Consider the following 21,247-nt stretch of genomic DNA (forward strand, 5'->3'; position numbering starts at 1 on the left):
GGGGGAGTTGTGCCTTCCAATATGTTCAAATTGATACAATTGTGCATGCATCTTGACATGAATTGGGTGCAATTGCATGAAAATTTGGTAGATGTGCTTCTGATCTTTTGATGAACCTTTACAGCAGCTTTTGACCCCAGCTTGTTGTTCACCCTCTCTTCTTCCAGGCCCTTCATTCTCTTGACCTTCATGACAATGCCCTGTCCAGGTTTTTCTCTTATTGTTCAAATATCTGTTCCACTTTGTCCTACAATTGAGCATTCTCTCCCTTACTTCTCTGTTGGAGGTTCCTTAAAGAAGAAGGAAAGGCTAAGTCACTTGGGGGTGCCAAAATGTTAGGCACCCCCAAGTGACTTAGATCGCTTACCTTTTACCCCGGGCTGGTGCCCCTGTATGGAGAAAACAGCTCCAGCCCGGGGTAGCAGCGATCGCTTCCTCCTTCCTCTCTCGCTGCACGCGCATGCGTGGCACCTTATTTTTTTTGTGTATACTCTCTTCCCTTGGGCAAGTAGTCAGTCATATTAACACCACTATGCTTACTCTCTTCTCTCTCAATCTCAGCTCTGATCTGTTTACTTGGATCTCTTGTTTCTTAGTCATTTGTATTCAATGGTACTTTAAATGAAACCTCCTTAAGACAGACCCATAATATCCCAGAAGTGTCTGTTAGCATTAAAGGAGTTATCCACCTTTGCATTAACTTTTAGTATGATGTAGAGAGTAATATTCTGACACAATTAGCAGTTGGTCTTCATTTTTTATTATTTGTAGTTTTTAATTATTTGTTTGGCAGCTCTCCAGCTTGGAGTTTCAGCAGCTATTTGGTTGCTAGGATCCAAATTACCTTGGGTTTCGTTTGAATGAAAGACTGATATATAAATAGGAGAGGACCTGAATAGAAAAATAAGTAAAATAAAGTAACAATAAAAATGTAGCCTCACAGAGCAATAGTTTTTTGGCTCAGGGGGTCAGTGACCCCCATTTGAAAGCTGAAAAAAGTTAGACGAAGAAGACAAATAATTCAAAAACTATGAAAACCAAATAATGAAGGCTAATTGAAAAGTTGTTTAAAATTGGCCTTTCTATAACATGCTAAAAGTTAACGTAAAGGTGAACCACCCCTTTAATGGCTCCACTATCACCTACTCTCCCCAGACTCCCCTTGGGGTTACTCTTAATTCCGCCATGCATTCATATACAATCAGTTCAATAAATCATGTAATTTTCACCTAAGGAACAATTTACAAATATGACCATTTATTGCACAAGATGCCACCAGAATTCTGATTTAATCTCTCATATCACCTATTAACAACTGTAACTCTCTATTAATTTGCCTTCCCCTGGGACTGCCACCTCTCCAGTTCACCACTCTACCTCAATCATGCCACTCTGCCATGCTTAACATTGAATTTTGCTACCTTTCAGGATACATTTCAAACTAATAACGCAGACATTCAAAGCTGTTCAACTGTACTGCATTATAATTATCTACTTCAACACTCATTACCACCTCACATACATGCGTGCAAGACTAGACTAGAGCTACACCTGTCTCTGGGATTCCCTCTTATATTCCGTTTGAAATTTTCTTAGTCTCTTACCCTGTCCAAAAGAACTCAAATTCTAATAATTTAGTCAACATATAGTCCAAATACAACCTTTATTGCTCTTTCTCAAGCAGCCAGAATCATGTATAAAAAAATACAAGTGTGCAACTATATTGTTATGAAAACACAGTGATTTGGTTTGGGATTTGGCTAAATTCTAGAATATTTGCAGGATTCTGGTAACACCTAGGGGCAGATTTACTAATCCACGAAACGAAAATTTCTGAAGATCGCAAATATCACGAAAATGCTGTTGAAAAAATCGTATTACTCACGATAATATCGTATTGGCGATCAGAAAGTCACAAAATTTTCGTACTGACCATTGTAAATAGCGACAGAGCCTTTCCCAATTTTTTGCGCGAAAAAGTTGTGCAAGCGCGAAAAAATTGGCAAGAACACGCTCCAAGCGTTCGTATGAATGCTCCGAGCGTTCGTGTCTTAGTGAATCTCCCCCTTACTGTTGGTGTTCAGTAAATCAATTTAAAGATTATAATTTTTTAAATGTAAAAAACAAATTAAAACTAAATGTATCCATTTTTTGTTAAAAATTGATAACTTTTTTGCCAGTTTGAATATGCAGATTAGGACTCTGATTCAGTAAAAACAGACTGACAGACAAATCTGACTTTGGCTGATGCCAGGAGAATGTTTCTTAATTCAGACTGCAAAGTCTGGTGGAGGAGGAGGAGGAATGATAATCAAAGCTGTTTTTCGGGTTTGGGTTATGAACCCTGTTTTTTTTTTTTTTTTTTTTTTTTTTTAAAGATTTATATTATTAATTAACCCTGGTTTTAATGCTTCCTACTTTGTGGCAGTTTGTGGTAAAGCTCATTTGTAAACTAATGTCTCTAAGGTCCATACTTATGTGGCTGTATGGAACGGAATGCTACTAACAGAAGGATATTACTACCCTTGGTTTCAGAATGAGATGTTTGAAAGGCAGATGTGTGGCTACACCTGTCATACAATGTGCATAAGGAACATAAGGCATAATTTTCTGAAGTAAATATGTAGTTTATGTCTGAGTCCCTAATCTATGTGGGCGGTTTAGTGAATAAATAGGTTATCTGTAAGAAAAATTTAAAAAATGTAATAAGTAATAAGTTATAATGTGCAAATGTAGAAGGAAGTTTAGATAAAGAGAGTACTAATTAGAGAGAACTAATTAAAAAGTCTGTAACATGAATGAGAGCTGGGAGGTCTGTAATATGGACATCAAAGAGATTTTCATGGCCCCCCTTCTCTTAGGGCGCAATCATGATTTTAATATATGCCATCTATCAAATACGGCAGTGATAAGAGCAGTTAACCAATTCAAGTAACTGTGCAGCACCAAACCATCAGTTATCTCAGGTTAAAAACAGAGCTTTTCACACTTAACAAGAAAGTATTTTCTGGGCATATTTATTAAAGGCTTAAAATAGAAAAAAATATTTTCCCCTCTTTGATATTTACTGTATGTCTAAAAAAAAAAAAACTGAATAAATACAACTGAATAAAGACCTTCTTAGTTCCATACTAGTGAACGGTTCTGAAATGTTATTTAAGATTACTTTGTTCTTATTTGGTAAACAACACACCTTCCCAAAACAATTGTATTAAGATATATGTGTGTATACTGTATGTAATTCTGTATTTTCAGTGTATTTATCCATTTATTGTACAGCACTATGGAATGTGATGGCAATTTATAGAAACATGCTAATTTTAATGAAATATGATGAGAATAGGAGACTTTGGAAAAGCTTTGTTCTTATATCTTAATGAGGCCACACGATTCAGGATGTTTTAAAAATGTTTTAGTGTGTGTTTGTTTGAGGTTTTTGGGGGAAATAAAGAAGCAGATAATTTAAAGGGGCAAAAACAAAGTGACAAATACCTTATATACATTTATATTTGTCCTTTGTCTCCAAATAAAATATTTTTTTGAATAAGTACATGTATTTTGAGTCATGAGCAACCTTTGACCATTGTTTACTACAATAAATATGTCTGTGTCTATTTCCTGAACATAGAGATTACTCTTAGCCTCGCCCCTTTATACAGATGTTGGCTAATTCCTACATCTGTAATGATTTTTTAGCCTGAGTGAACACAACTATTATTATTCACATCTACTCTGTCTTGCAGAGCATTCTGGGAGAGACATATATTTAGAGTTTTTCTGGATACTGTGCCACATAATATAATGTACAGTTTGTGCAAATTCCTTTTGCTTCTGGTCCTCCAGGAGTTTGACATTTGAAACTAATTTTAGTGAAAATGTTCAATATGAGCATGATCTCTATACTGTACTTTTCTTTATTTTCACATTTATCCTGCCAACTAAAATGTGAGTGTCTTTGGCAATACATTGTTCTACTGAGCCTTGGTGCATGCAATGTGTTGCAGTCTAACAATTCTCCTGTAGAACAACTCTGCTTAAATCTACTTCTTAGGGCAATGACACATGGAGCTACTGTAGCGCAATGAAAATATAAATGATTTCTGATGTGACATGTAAACTATAATGTATGCTTTTCAGATGTGTAGGCCCACATAGAAATACTGATATCTCCAATTTACCAGTAGTAAGAAAGTAGCCTATAGGCTTTCATTTTTAAAAAAAAAAAACAATAGATAAACCATAATGTATGCTTTTTAGATATGTAGGCTGACATAGAAATAGTGATATTTCCATTTTACCAGTAGTAACACAGTAAACAGCAAATACTGGGGCTGACTGTTTTTACAGCAAACTGGGGCTGACTGATTTACAGCAAACACTAAGCAAAAGACCCTGGGCGTCTTTACACCACAGACCCTGTACCCCACCCAGAACCTGTTTTATGATATCAAGATATCTCTCTTCCACTGTCCGAGAGGGGGAGTTTGCTCTAACTTATTATACAGGCATATAGGAGGGATCATTAGTTTGTTCTGATAGGTCCCCATGTTACAGGCAGAGTTAGCTTGCTTAAGTTGTGATCTTTGATTGGTTCAGAGTAACCAAAAAATGAGCTTGCACAGGATTATTCAGCGGAATCCCACCTGGGACTTTGGAAGTGCCTTGACGTGTCATTTTTCATTGAAGTTTTTGACCAAAGGCCCAATGGATTTTAATTTCATGTAAAGACTGCAGCTCTTCTGGAAACCTTTGTTGAACTTTGCCACCTAAACAAAGCATTTTGTGCTTTAATTCCTTTATTCACTGCAGTACTTTAGCATTGTGTTGTATAGCTCAAGATTGTTTGTACCCCCCTTTGTTAGTTTATCAGCTTCCTAGAGTTTAGTAGAGGTATGTGAACAATGCAGATGATTAAGACTGCAGATACTACTGTACATACTCTGTACACAGTACAGTACTGTACAGATCTACTTTGTACTAAGTTACTATGGAAAACACACAAAACCTACACAGGAAGGGACAGATTAGCGTGAAGAGCAATTTGATTATTTCAAAAACTCATGGTAGTTCATAATAGTTCTCCTTTAACCATGGAGCTGCAACCTCTGCCATGGGGAATGGTACACTAGAGAATTTCTGCTGAGATATTTACTGTAGCTTTTAGCCAGTTGTGACTTTCAACTGAAATCTCTTTGAAGGTGAGTCACAAATACCTCTGTTATGAGTCACTGACAGGAAAATATGGGATAACTGTGAGGCTGCAGGATGTCAATGTTTTTCACCACAGTAGTGGTGTTGCTAGAGCTAATCTTTGTGTACCCATACACTTGTTTGGATCCTTATCCTTCTCCCTATCGCCACTATTATAACTTTGGATTTACCTCAACCAGGGCCGGAACTAGGGGTAGGCAGAAGAGGCAGCTGCCTATGGCGCAATGATTAGGGGGTGCCAGGCAGAAGCCTCTGCTGCCTACCACTAGTTCCCCTACTTTGCCATTGCCCCCGCCGCTAATGACAAGCGGCGGGGGCAATGACCCACGGCATCGCACCCCCCCCCCCGAACTGTGCATGCGCGCCAATGGAGGGGGCAGGGCAGGCGAGGTGGCCGACCGGGTTGCCTAGGGCGCCCGGACGGCTTGGCCCGCCCCTGACCTCAACCCATCTGCTACTTAGGTGCTGCCAAGTAAGAGTAACATAGCAATAAAGATTGAACACATACCCATGTCCATCAAGTTCAACCTTTTTAGCTATGTGAAATCTGTCTAACTATTAGTTGATCCAGAGGAAGTAAAAAAACCCACCTGAAGCCTCAGAGGGAAAATAAAATCCTCCCTACAAGATGGCAAAAGGACCAGTCGCTGGATTAACTTTGTTTGTAGAACTAATTTCAGTAACCCTGTATTTTCTCAATTGTTAAAAAGCCATCCAACCCCTCTTGTAGCTAGCTAATAGTCAGTACAATTCCACAACTTTTTAGCTCTTATTGATAAAAAAAAAAAACCCTTTTAAAATGTTAGGCTGACATGGTGCAGGCTCAGCTTCTCTCCACCTGTGTTTACCCCGGCTCCTAGTGTGCCCTCAACCTTAAAGGAGAAGGAAAGGTAAAAACTAAGTAAGCTTTATCAGAAAGGTCTATGTAAATACAGCCGTAAGCACTCACAGTAATGCTGCACTTTTTGCCAAAAGAAACAGGATTTGTTGTCTCTTTGTTTTCCTATGCCAGAGACACACAGCTCTCTCCTCTCTCCCCTCTCCTGCTCCCCCTCCCTTAATAATGTTGAGAACTCCCTCCCCCACTTAGGAATGTGTGATCAATCAGCAGGAAACTTTCTTTACAGAGCTCAGGATTTTTTTTTCCTATGAGGCTTCTGATCATTTGAACAGGAAAAATATGGGGAGACTTAAGGGCAATATTGAGAGAACTGAAGGTATGCCTGCAGCTTGAGATTAACTCTTTACTAGCCTTTCCTTCTCCTTTAAGATGAAACCTTGCTTCATAGTGGATGCCCTCATGGCTGATGGTAGGCCCAACTTGTAAATAAAGCATCAGAAAGATTATTATATTGTCTCCTTATATATTAATACAGCACCTCTTCCACTTGGCCAGCTATTCTACATAACTGAGATTTACCATATTAACAAACTGGTCCTTCCTTTTAATTCAGTAATATCCCATTTGAGCTCTGGAGACCAAAACTGCATGGCATATTCCTTATCGGTGCTGTAAAGGGAAATAATTACCCTATCTTCCCCTAAATCTATACCCCTTTTATTACAGCTTAAAATCTTCTTTGCTGCTGACTGGCATGCTTACTCCAGGGTATAAATGTCTTCATGACCTTAACTTTATCAACATTGCATCTCATCTGCCACTTAGCTGCAAAAATTGCCAGTTTGTCAAGATCCTGCTGCAAGGATGCCGCATCTTGAATGGAATTAAATGGGCTGCATAAGTTTGTGTTATCGGCAAACACAAATAGCATTATCAAGACCAACAGACCTTAATTTAGAAATCAGTCACTTATGCAAAACTGTGTCGAAAGCTTTGTAGATCACATCTATTGCAACCCGTCTGTTTATGTAAGGTCATGCCAACCAGGGACAGACTGGCAATTCATTAAAGGCCCACAAGAAATCATTTACACTGTTGCAGTACATGTGGTCCACTTAGATTTTTCCAAGGCTTTTAAAGTAGAAGGAAAGGCATAATCACTGTGAGGGGCTATTTATTTATTTATTTATTTATTGTTAACCCCTATTGATTATAACCTGTAATTTCAGAGTTTCCTTCTCCTTTAATACAGTGCCCCAACAATATTTCTGTTGTGAACTATGATCTGTTGGTTTGGTAATTACTACATGAATAGTAGAATAGCAGTCCATTCTGTTATGTAACTAAGGTTCTAAACAGTGTTCTGCGGGGTTCTGTATTTTGACAGCTTTTATTTAAAGGGACTGTTTACCTTTAAATTAACTTTAGTGAGATATGGACAGTGGATAATGAATATGTGTCATCTTTGTAAACTGCAATCTTGTCAAACCGCAATCTGGGTGCCCCATAAACATTTATTCTACCTGAAAGGAGAAAGAAAGGTAAAAACTAAGTAAGCTTTATCAGAAAGGTAAATGTAAATACAGCCATAAGCACTCACAGAAACGCTGCACTGACTTCTCTGTCAAAAGATTTCTTGTATCTGTAATTCATGTGCCACAGACACGCAGCTCTCTGCTCTTTGCTCTCTCCTGCTCCCTCCTCCCTCAAGAATGCTCCCCCCACAGGAATGTGGATCTGAGCCAATCAGCAGGAAGCTGACTCATAGTCTAACTAACTGAGCATGTTCACTTGGTCTGGGTGTCTGTGCAGGAGCGAGGCATTATGGGAACTTTCTTTACACAGCTCAGCGTTTTTTCTTCCTGTTTGGCTTCTGATCTTCTGAACAGGTGAAATATGGGGAGACTTAAGGGCACTATTGAGACAACTGAAGGTATGCCTGCAGCTTGAGATTAACTCTTTATTAGCCTTTCCTTCTCCTTTAAGGTATTAAGATAGGTAAATCCTTGACAGAGAGCTAAATTTGTAATCTTTGATGGGATTTTGATGGGATTGTATATAGTTGTGCCTGATACTGCTCAGTCCTATTATCTTCTGTACTGAATTGTACACAGCTCTGCACCTAATGACGCAGAGGATCCCTAAAGCTACTACCACCTCCTGACCAGACACCAGCTCTGGGGATCCCCTACGTCAATAGGAGCATCTGTGCATAATTCAAACAGAAGACAGGAAGGACTTTAGGAAGGACTTAATACTAGTGATCTTTCCCATTTCTTGTAAAGCCTTGTTTGCAATACGTTTGGAGATACCTCATATCCACAAGTTGTTTCTCCTTCCTTTGTCATCTATATCCTTAATGTGTTTTGTGAGGAGATAGATGTATTGGTGGTGTTTGTTAGCTGTGCTAATCAGTATATTACAAGTATTTTTGACTGTTGCCAGTTTATCTTCCAGCTTGAAATGGGCATTGCTGATGGTTTGTCGATTATTTTTTATTTGGCAGAGTGTATGGCAGAGCAGAACGGCAACACTTAAAGATACAGTAGCAGCCGAGCATGTGGGAACCAAGGGCCTTTGCACAGTGAACTAGTCAGAAGACCTGTAAAGCTGGCCATACACGCACCGATAATATTGTACGAAACCTCGTGCGTGTATGGCAACTCGGAGAGGCGACCGATATCGCAGGAGGCTCGCCGATCGGGCGCCATTGAAGGCGTCCAAACAAAATCTATGTTCAGGGCTGAATCGGCCGAAGGAGGTAGAAATCCTATTGTTTCTACCTCCATATCCGATGATTCAGCCCTGAACGTCTGTGGAGATTGAAAATCGCCACGTGTGTGGCCAGCTTTAAACAAAACACTACTAAATGAGCTCAAACCTATTTAGTAAGAATGAGTGAAACCAAAAACCAGCAAGAATTATGAAGTATTTTAACATTAGAAAAAGAAATATACATCAAACACATATTCGCATATAAAAATACCAACTTATACAGGTTTTAAAGAGGCTTCTGCTGATTACAATGTACAATCTAAAAATTAAAGTGGGTATATTTATCAAATGCAGAAATTAGTTCCTGCCACAGTTCACTAGGGTGAAAATTTCCAGTCTTTATTAATTTGAGGGCATTGAGGGTGAAATACCAGCCATTCAGCAACCCCATTTATAGTGTATCATAGAACAATGCTAAACTAGATAAGGTTTACTTTATCAAAGCAATGTGTTTTAAATGAAAAGGAAAGATAGAATCACTGGGGGGTGCGAAAAAATGTTAGGCATCTCCCAGTGATTGTATTTGCTTACCTGATGCCCTGGGATGGTGCTCCAGTTAGCAAAAGACTGCACTGGCCTGGGATCGGCAGGCCAGCAACCCCCTTCTTCCTTTTTGCCAGCTGAGCATGCACGGTAGAGTGAAAACTCACACAAAAAAAAAAGGCAGGTTTTTGACTCTACTGCACATGCATGGACCCGGGATCATAGCAAAAGGAAAAGAAAGGAAGAGGATTGATCACCTGCATGTACCCCGGGATAGTACGATTTTCTGCTAACAGGAGCACCAGCCTGAGGTATCGGTAAGTAATCTTAATCATTGGGGGATGCCTAACATTCCCCCCAGTGATTATTACATCTTATCCACTGTAATGGCTGTTGGTCTACGGTGGCACCTCTGGACCTCACATATGTTCAGTAAACACAGATTATTTCCTTATTACCTGCCTTGGTATATTCAGGTTGACCTGCTTGAGGTTAGCTCTATCATAAATGTATTGAGTTCCTTTGAGTGACCCTGGGTGTAATTAATTTTGTGTATGTATGTAATTTTAATTTAACCCCATTTTTACTGCCACCAAAACACTGTTTTCCAGATATTTACAGTGGCTTGCAAAAGTATTCGGCCCCCTTGAACTTTTCCACATTTTGTCACATTACAGCCACAAACATGAATCAATTTTATTGGAATTCCACGTGAAAGACCAATACAAAGTGGTGTACACGTGAGAAGTGGAACGAAAATCATACATGATTCCAAACATTTTTTACAAATAAATAACTGCAAAGTGGAGTGTGCGTAATTATTCAGCCCCCTGAGTCAATACTTTGTAGAACCACCTTTTGCTGCAATTCCAGCTGCCAGGCTTTTAGGGTATGTCTCTACCAGCTTTGCATATCTAGAGACTGAAATCCTTGCCCATTCTTCTTTGCAAAACAGCTCCAGCTCAGTCAGATTAGATGGACAGCGTTTGGGAACAGCAGTTTTCTTGCCACAGATTCTCGATTGGATTTAGATCTGGACTTTGACTGGGCCATTCTAACACATGGATATGTTTTGTTTTAAACCATTCCGTTGTTGCCATGGCTTTATGTTTAGGGTCGTTGTCCTGCTGGAAGGTGAACCTCCGCCCCAGTCTCATGTCTTTTGCAGATTCCAAGAGGTTTTCTTCCAAGATTGCCCTGTATTTGGCTCCATCCATCTTCCCATCAACTCTGACCAGCTTCCCTGTCCCTGCTGAAGAGAAGCACCCCCAGAGCATGATGCTGCCACCACCATATTTGACAGTGGGGATGGTGTGTTCAGAGTGATGTGCAGTGTTAGTTTTCTGCCACACATAGCGTTTTGCATTTTGGCCAAAAAGTTCCATTTTGGTCTCATCTGACCAGAGCACCTTCTTCCACATGTTTGCTGTGTCCCCCACATGGCTTGTGGCAAACTGCAAACGGGACTTCTTATGGTTTTCTGTTAACAATGGCTTTCTTCTTGCCACTCTTCCATAAAGGCCAACTTTGTGCAGTGCACGACTAATAGTTGTCCTATGGACAGATTCCCCCACCTGAGCTGTAGATCTCTGCAGCTCGTCCAGAGTCACCATGGGCCTCTTGGCTGCATTTCTGATCAGCGCTCTCCTTGTTCGGCCTGTGAGTTTAGGTGGACGGCCTTGTCTTGGTAGGGTTACAGTTGTGCCATACTCCTTCCATTTCTGAATGATCGCTTGAACAGTGCTCCGTGGGATGTTCAAGGCTTTGGAAATCTTTTTGTAGCCTAAGCCTGCTTTAAATTTCTCAATAACTTTATCCCTGACCTGTCTGGTGTGTTCTTTGGACTTCATGGTGTTGTTGCTCCCAATATTCTCTTAGACAACCTCTGAAGCCGTCACAGAGCAGCTGTATTTGTACTGACATTAGATTACACACAGGTGCACTCTATTTAGTCATTAGCACTCATCAGGCAATGTCTATGGGCAACTGACTGCACTCAGACCAAAGGGGGCTGAATAATTACGCACACCCCACTTTGCAGTTATTTATTTGTAAAAAATGTTTGGAATCATGTATGATTTTTGTTCCACTTCTCATGTGTACACCACTTTGTATTGGTCTTTCACGTGGAATTCCAATAAAATTGATTCATGTTTGTGGCTGTAATGTGACAAAATGTGGAAAAGTTCAAGGGGGCCGAATACTTTTGCAAGCCACTGTATGTGAGAGGAGGCCTCAACATAGGAAGGTCACCATTTTAGGTAAGTTGAATAACATCATATTCACTTAATATTTTGAGGTGACAGGACCAAGATAATGTTCTCTAAAAAGCAAGTTTCTATTCGGATATGGGCATATATATATATATATATATATATATATATATATATAATATATATATATATATATATATATATATATATATAAATTGATCAGGATATCTTCATGATACACGACACACACAAAATATATCTATTTGGTAATATTTTAAAAAGTGTTTATTATTGGTCCTCTGAGACTCCTTTGGGGTTACATGAAAATATCATCCTAGCAATGGTTGCCAGGAGACAAAACGTACCAACTGTTAATTACAGCAACTCCTCCCCCTGTGAGTAAGCAATTATTTGGCACGCACAGGTTGCAGCTTAGTGTAACAGACACAATGACTAATGCTAAGGACAACATATTTTGCTATAAGTTTTCACTGATTTTGTTGATTTATTGGTTGTTACAGAACTACATTAATGACAGCATTGGCTATTTTACTTATTTGCTAATAATAGTATAATATTGATAATGTTCATTGCTAGGAAAAAACACATTTAAAATTCAGTGGGGGTGGAATATGTCAGTGGAGGGGGGAAGGGGTTGCCATTAAAATCAGTTGTTGGCCCTCCTTTGTTGCTCATGAGACCACTAGCTGTACGATGTTATGCTGTGTATTGTAAGAATAGACCTTAAAATATTTAATGGTGTATTTTTTTCTTTTTTAAATTCAGGTAGTTTTTATTGAGTATGGTGTATTACATGAAGCATTCACAATGTCAGTGAATTTACATAGTACAGTCATAAGGTAATAACTAATAGCACACAGAAAAAAGAACAGTGATTATGTTAGTTAACATAAAAGAGTAGAGACATATTGTAGGGAACAGTAGCTAACAATGACATCCCTAAAGAAAAGCAGAGTAAAAGGTAGTGCAACACTGTTATTCTGTCGCTGAGCAATTGGTCTAGGGGATATATCTCTAACCATGGGCCCCAAATTTTATGAAATTTAGTGGGAAAGTATGGGGGTCTGGATTTATCCAGTTCTGTGTAATTAGCCTTTGGCCACATACACTAGTTAGCATATCCTATAGTGATGAGCGAATCTGTACCGTTTCTCTTCACCATAAAATTCGCAAAACGGCAAGAAAATTCACGAAACTGCAAAAAAAAAATTTCTAAAATGCATTTGTCGCACAATTCTTTTTGTTGCCCGCACTTTTTTTGACGCAACCGTGCCCAATTTGACGTGCAACTAATTTTTCCGTAGCAAATTTTCACAAAAGTTTTGCGAAACACTTCACAATGGCGAAAAGCAGAAACTCACTGCGAATCCATGTCTGGCAAAAAAAATGTTCTCATCACTAATAGCCAATAAATTACCACCTCCTTCCCCCCTCACCTCCAGTTCTAGGTTTTCACAAAGTTAGGACAGAAATGGATAGTGACCTACAGCCATGAGTTTGTACATTTTCACTTTTCCTGTTCACTGCACTCATGGTAGTGGGTCACTTGTATGATATACCAAAGCATTTAAGGAGGGAAAAACAATAGTGCAGTTAACACTTTAAAATAACTGCCTGGAGCACAGAAAGACCAAAATTGTCAAATTTTCCAAATTTTCAAGACTGATAATTCAGATATGATTTTTCTGGTCTGTATTGCTTTCTGTATTGGCTTTTTCCACCTCACGTCTCTTTTCCTGCAGTTACTTTAGAAATTATTTTCTCAAGACTCTCAAGTTTTGATGCAGCATCTGCTTGCCACAAACCCCTCCTAGTTGAAACAGAAAGGGACATAGACTTATCTACCAGTCTTAAGCTTTTAGTTGCCACTTCCACTATAAAATCAGACGCTAACCTAATTTCACTCAGAACTTCCTGAATTCTGGATCTGCTGACATTCCTAGACAACGCCTCCTTAACATTCTTCAGTCAAACTTTAGAAGCTTTTGCCAAACAGATATTAGTAACGTCCAGCCTACAAGCTGTACCCAAAACCAAATAAGCTTTCCTGAGAGGACTCTCATGACGCATCTTCATGACATCATGGAATGAAACTTCGTCATCAACAGCAAACATGGTTTAACAAGTTAGTCTTGTAATGGGGGCATCCACTAGGAGGGGTAATCCACTTGCTAATAAGCAATCCCTGAAATGGATACATTTTATGAAAACATTTTGAAATATAAAAATTATCCAGGGCTTTCCACTCTCCATATCAGACTTGAAAATATCATGCAAAGGAAACCATGGTTGCTTTTTACTGGAAAAACCTGCAAGCTTATACTTAACAGAACCCTCCTGTGGATCATCTAGCTCCAATGTCTTTAAAATTAAGTTTTCCCCTATCCCAAAAAGATCTCAAGATTTAAAAAGACCAAAAAATGCTGTCATGTAATAAAGGTTGTGGTCTTGTCAAAAAAGTTGCGGTCGCTTCAAAAAAAGTTGTGCGGGTCAAAAAAGTGAAACAGGACAGATTCACTCATCCCTAGTTACAATTAGCGCTAGACCCGGGACTTTAACCTGGAAGAAAGAGCGTGAGACCTTGTTGGAATATTAATGACTTGGGTGAGCCAGTCATCCTGATCTGGGACAGAAAAAAGAACTGAAGGTGAGGGGGGTGGAGGTGGTAATTTATTGGCTATGCTTTAGTGTCTCATTTATTCGTGGGGGCAGGGATATATAGATAAGTGACCAACTGCCATGAGTGCAGTGAACAGGAACAATTAGTTTCAGTCTCTACTCCTGTTCTTTTACTAATACTGAGCAAATTTCACCTGTGCAGTGCAGTGTAAAGGTGGCCAGATTCGAGTCCCTGTATGGGGCCTCCCCAGTTGATAGCTGCACAAAAATTGTCCAGGTGTTGATCAGGCAGGATTGATTTTGGAAGAATGGGATTGGTTTCTCATGCTCTACCTTGTGGTGGAACACAGGAGAATGCCACTGGGGGGGGGGGGGGGGTTGTGCACAGGAACAAAAAACGACCCCTTAGATGCTTTCTGATAAGTACATTGGTTTTGGTGCATCCATGCAAAATATATGTAATCTGTTAATCACACTATCACATGTGGATTAAGCAGCTATGATTAGTTTCGTGATTCTGATTAAACAATAAAATTAGCCTTCCCGTAAAGAATAATATGTGACAATATAAAGCAAAAGATATTTTCCCTGTTTAATTATAAAACAATGTAATGATTTTTTTTCTATAACATGTTCTGATTTCAGTGATGTCATTTAACCCCCATGTCATCAGGGAAATGATTATAAAGTCCTGCCTTTTTAAGTACCTTATTCTATATTACTCTTTGTTGTGGAATAAGTAGAATAAAGCCTTAGAAATGCCAGGAATGGATTTACCAACTCCCCAGTGACAGAGAGTTAATTGGTGATACCACAGGTGCTGTATTTTTAGATAGGACCATGGGGAGAAGAGCAGCACTATGCAGAGACCTATTAAATGCTCAGTTTTGAGCTTCGTTCATAAATATGCTTACTTGTGTCATTAGAAAGATAATGATCTAGTTTTGGTATTTTAAAGAGCTTATTCCATTCAGGCAAAGATGCCTTTACTATGTTTTAGTGAATCTATGATTCTTCTAGTAGGTTTTGTCTTGGTTTCTATGGATGCAAATTCAACTTGTTAAAAAGGGCAGATGTCAATTCCATTTGCTGCTCATCTGCAAAGGCATGCATAGAGCATGCATCTAAATGAAAATGTTCACCCCAACATATCACCGGATGACATTTGCGCCTGAAGAATTGGGCGTAAACGTCTAAACATGGCCAACATCAAAAATGACACCGGGAATTCTTAGAAAATATTAAGCCCAACTGCATCCGATTTGCGATGTGCACTCACAATAGGGTCCATTTTGGTGAATTGGATGCAACTGTGGTAAGTCCAGTGCAATTGCATTAAGAGAATAGCCTGTTTGCATTTGCAATGATGCTGGAATTCTGGAAAAAACAGTTATATTGTGGGAATAAAACATGGCAATTACACTTAAAACTGTGTTTTGCACACTGTTGCAGGTTCATTGTAATTTTAGGAAGTCCCTTTATAAAAGTTCTGTAAAACTGGCTTTAACCAAGTGCCTATTAACGTGCAAAGTTTTCTTGTGCCAAAATGAAACCAGGTCCCATGTTTACGAAAGTACAAATTTGTGTTGTAACAGCTAATGTTATTTACACAACTATAACAACTAATTTCAGCATTATTTCTGGCCTGATCTATAATGTATTTTACTATTTAAATAAAAGCTATATTTTAAATGATTCCCGGTGTACACCAGTCTACATATGAACATTTTTCTATTTATGCTCAATTGGTGGCACCTGGGTCTATCGGCTATGCATAGGAGTGCTGAATCTATACGTTTGGTATATATATATATATATTCCTTTCATTTATACAGTACCAACTGCATTTGTATTTAACAGAGATTATACAATATTAATATCATTCCCTGCCCCAGTGGAGCTGACAGTCTAAAGTTCCTATCACATTCACACACTATGGTCAATTTAGAAACAAGTGCCTAAAAACATTAATGTATAAAAACATTAATGTATAAAGTATAACACTACTGCTTAATGTATAACAGGGCCAGAACTAGGGGTAGGCAGAAGAGGCAGCTGCCTAGGGCGCAACAATTAAGGGGCACCAGGCAGGAGCCTCTTCTGCCTAACCCTAGTCTGTGCTGTGCTCTGGTTTCATTGCCCCCGCTGCTTGTCATTACGCGGCGGGGGTAATGAACTATCGGTTCACATCTCACCCCCCCCCGCTCCGAACTGCGCATGCTCGCCAATAGGGGTGGGGGTGCGATGTGATAGCGCAGGTGCAGGGGTGAGATGGCTCAGCCAGCCCCTGATGTATAATACTATATTCAACTGTGTACACTAGCAATAACCTCTATCTGATCTGTGCAGGCATCAGTACTTCTGTTTCTAAAGAACAGGGACTTAGCAGTTTATAGCAAACTGTCTAAAACCTAACTCCAAGTTTTCAAGGCCGGTGCCACACTTCTCACTACATTATATGCAACAGAAAAACAAAGTTAAAGAAAATACTGCTTTAACCTTCAAACTTTTCAGACAAATGATTATATATCTATAGATGGACTTGTGGTTTGATTTTTTAGATCTTTAAACTTACACAATACTATTTTTTTTTATATTTAAAGCTGCTTTGTTATTTTCAGTTTGCTGTTTGTATTTGCTGTGCCACACTGCCTGCACAGTTAGGCATGCTGCAGAAATGCAGAATTATTGCAGTTTTCTGCTGCAACTTTTTTTTGGGGGGGGGTTCAGTGTACAATGACAAATGATGATAAGGCTGAAACTCTACATAGGGGATTGTGGGTGCACTTCAAGGCACTCCATAGGAAATGTGCTGACTGAAGCACGCATAGGAGGGACAGAGGACAACACACAACTTGTCTACTAGAGCCAGAGGCCAAGAACATCAAAAATTTCAGAACCAGAATCATACAAAACTACAACAGCAGAGTGTGAGGTCAGCTAGACCTACTGAGAACAGATGCAGTGCCCGATACTATGCCCAACACTATACCAAGGCAAAAGTATAATAATACTGTGAATTCTGGGCAACACAAGTAAATATACTGTGTTTCAAACATCTTAACATACAGATGCCTTCTAAAGTGCAAAAATCAAAGCTTGCTTGTGCTAAATCTGGGAGCTAGTTATAGCAATGTGCAGATCTAAAAGGTTTCCAGTAAGGGAATTTCTACAGCGAAAATGAGGACCAAATAAAAAGATAACCATCAGGAAACCAAACCACATCATGTGTTTCCTCTTAGCTCAAAGTAGCCCAGAGCTAAAGTTACCAGATATACCAGATCCATATGAGTGGCTCTCATGTTATATCACATGGAAAATATATTTGAACAGTGTTTATATATTAATTATTTTGGTTATTTGTAAACTATTTGTTTTGTATTTGTAAGAATTACATTCTGACATTACCAGAAGGCATCTGACGAAATGAGCAGCAATTGTGTACTGGGAAAGTTTTATCTGCATTTTGCCACTGCAACTTTTCTCAAGAAGAAATAAAGTAGTATAAATGGAAGTTGATTACTATTACAATTTGCAAAAAAAAAGGGGGGTGGGCAGCACACACCCATAATGCAATGCTGTGTATAGTGATTTATTGTGACTTACCAGAGACCACAATTGTATTTTATACAAATTGCAGTGTATTAATGGCCACATGTATGGAAGTCGCACCACTGCAGCCACACTGTAAAAAAATAGCCTATTTTTATATAGAGAGGGATGTGTAAAGGGGTGGGTATCATTTTCTGTATGCATTACAGCTATTGGACTATAAATACCTGTTAGATTTTGTTTAGGTTTTAAAGTGGGACTAGACTAGGAGAAGTCTTGGGGCTAGAATAGATTGGAAAAAATATTTGCATGATCTCTTTGCCATATGACAGGAATGATTTTCAAGGACATTTACCCATATCGTCCACTAGTAGTGCTATAGGATGTGGGGGGACCTGAGTTGTGGGATGGGATTTTGTGCAATTTTAATACATTTTTTTTATCACAGTGTAAAGGTATGGGATTCGTCTTCCAGAAAGTTCTGAATTATGGGAAGGCCATTTCTCATAGACTCCATTATAAGCAAATAATTCAAATTTTTTTAAATGTTTTCCTTTTTCTCTGTAATAATAAAATAGTGCCTTGTACTTGATTCCAACTAAGATATAATTAATCCTTATTGGAAGCAAAACAATCCTATTGGGTTTATTTGATGTTTAAAAATTCTTTAAAATTACGATTTGTTGATCAAGGAAAACAACTATTTCAAGTGATATTTTCTAGTTGATGCTAGGAAAACTACCTGCTTGGTCCTGCAGTTGGACAATGGGCAAATTTAATTGCTAACCACAAAAATTTTCGAACCTGCCCGATGTCGAATCAAAAAATCACTAGATGGGCGATTGCACTGAAATTGGTTGTTAGGAGAGAAAAATTTTAAAGTACTTGGCGATCTTACATCTTGGTCTCAATGAGCAAAACCAAACAAATCAGCAGTCCACTGACAAACCTCTGTATAATGAGCTGATCTTTATAAAAAAAGATGAAGGAAGGGAGGATTTGTTTGTACAGATGGCTTCTAAGTTTGACTAATTTGTTTGACTTTGCTTACTGGGACCAGGAAGTATCATAGTAAAGTAATTTTACTCTTGCTTCAAGCCTAATGGTAAACCTCAGAATGTAAAAATCTATGACAAGTTACCCCTCACTTTCCTCCTTGAACAGTGTGCCCCATGAAGAGCCCAGAGTACTATTCGAAAGTGTGCTTAACTCTTTTTTGATGTCACCTTTGGGAATTCACAGCAAGGGTGTGAGTAGTTGTGGCTCTGTTAATTACTATACTGCATGCACTATAATGAAACTGTTCCTAAAAATTCTACCTCTGTGCCCTTCTTGATGCCAACACTATGCACTGTCAAAGTTCAAATTTTTTGACCCCTGGCTCTGTGTGTAACAGCTTGGTTTAGTTCAAATCAGCTAGGTCAGCCTACTAATTGAGAGCATATGCTGATATGCAAACCATTGCTAAGCTTTCTGGACTGTGAGCACTTTCAGATTGCAAGAAATGTTTTCTTTGACTGAATGATAATTTGGGAGAAGATTGCCCATAAATAGGACATTCCAAACCATAACTGACATTTTATAACGTTAATGGAGTCTATTTTATACCAGAGCCATACTATTATATTTAAAACAGTAGTCATCACTGCAGTATATAATATTTCCAGCTTATATGGTAATGATTGTGTATTTTTTGCTAAATAAATCAGGAGGGTTATAGATGTGTCTGTCTACAATTGAACTACCATACACAGCCAAACAAACACTTTAAGTGGGAAAGGCTAAGGCATATTTATTGCTCCCAGATGTTCGAGTTCAAAGGCAGCCACTGTTAAAAAAAACTCTTGCAATTTGTGACATAATTCACTTTTGAAGAGCAAACAAAACATCTAAAGACTTACTTAAAGAACTCGTCAGTTTTAATTGAGCAAATATATTTTGTAAAATAAAATTGATAAAATGTATATGATATATTTGGCTGCTGTTCTGCTTTATTAGCTATATACTTTTGAAATATTTCTTTTTATGACCAAAAATGGCTGCAGATGATGTTCTACTGATACTCTTTAAAAAGTGGGTGTGGTGGAAAGAGTGTTACATAGCAGTGCTGAACTTTCTTAAGTTTATTGTTGACTTGTTTTTGCATTTGTAACTCAAACGGCTTTAAATTGGTGCTATTTTTGCAACAACCAAAATAACCCCCTAAAAACTGCTAATTTGATTGCTAAAGAAACTTAAAATATTTGACAGAGAACAGTGTAAAAGGTTGGGGTCTCGGAGATTTTTGCTTTTCCTATTGAACTGTTTTATAAGGATAACCTCAACTAAAATTCCATGTGGGATATTTGGGAAGAAGACTATGGGCCAGATTTACTAATCCATGAATCCGAATCCCGAAAGGGAAAAAATCGTATTTTAAACGAAAATTTTGCAACTTTTTCATCGCCGTCGCGATTTTTCGTATTTGTCGCGACTTTTTCATCGCCGTCGCGATTTTATAATACTTTGCGCTACTATTTCGTCGCCGTCGCAATTTTTTCATATTGAGCGATAGTAAACGGCGGAAAAACCAATCCGATTTTTTCACGAAGGCGACAAAAAAGTAGTGGAAAATATACGAAAAAGTTGCGCCGAAAAAATTACCCAGGTAACCGTTACTTTCTTAAAACTACAGTTCTGAAAATTACCATTTCCTTGAAAACTCAAGGATGCGAACACACACTTGATTCTCTTCTTCAGATTCCAGAAAAAATCCAACTGCAAACTCCATTTTGTCACCACAGACAATCACGAGCTGCAGTGTTGTTTAGTAATGCCTACTCCTGGGAGGCGTTAAGTTTCACAGTAATTATCGCCACATTTTATGCTTTTAACGCTTAAAATATGTCTGTGAATTATGCATTAATATTATTTCTATTAGATAATTTTTTCTAATTAGATAATTATCCCTTTGCGATATTTGAGATATTTGCGCATGTTATATGACTAGTAATGCATGCAAAATGACTTTGATGAATGGTTACTTATTTAAAGAACACTTTTTAACGCATAAAACTATGTGTTACGTGATAACGACCTTTTGTAAATTGGCCCATATGGTTGTTCAAAAAGCCAAGAAAAAAGAGATCATAAACCCCCACTGTGAATCCCCACAGTGGATATTATATGAATATAATAAGAACCACTAAAACAGGCTGGATTCATTTAGGAGATATATTTAAAGGATAAAACATATGTAATAACAGGCACTAAGTTTGCCAAGGAGCAGTAACCAATAGCAACCAATCAGCGGTTAGAATTTACTGGTTTCCTGCATGAAAGCAAGCATCTTATTGGTTGCTATGGGTCACTGCTACTGGCAAACTTAGGGGCACATTTACTAATCCACGAATCCGAATCACGAATGGGAAAAAATCGTATTGGAAACGAAAATTTCGTAAGATAGCAAATATCACGAAAATACTAAAAATCGTATTAGTCACGATAATATCGTATTGGCGATCCGAAAGTCACAAAATTTTCGTACCGAACA

Source organism: Xenopus tropicalis, chromosome 3 (assembly GCF_000004195.4).
Source record: "Xenopus tropicalis strain Nigerian chromosome 3, UCB_Xtro_10.0, whole genome shotgun sequence".
NCBI classification, from domain to species: Eukaryota; Metazoa; Chordata; class Amphibia; order Anura; family Pipidae; genus Xenopus; species Xenopus tropicalis.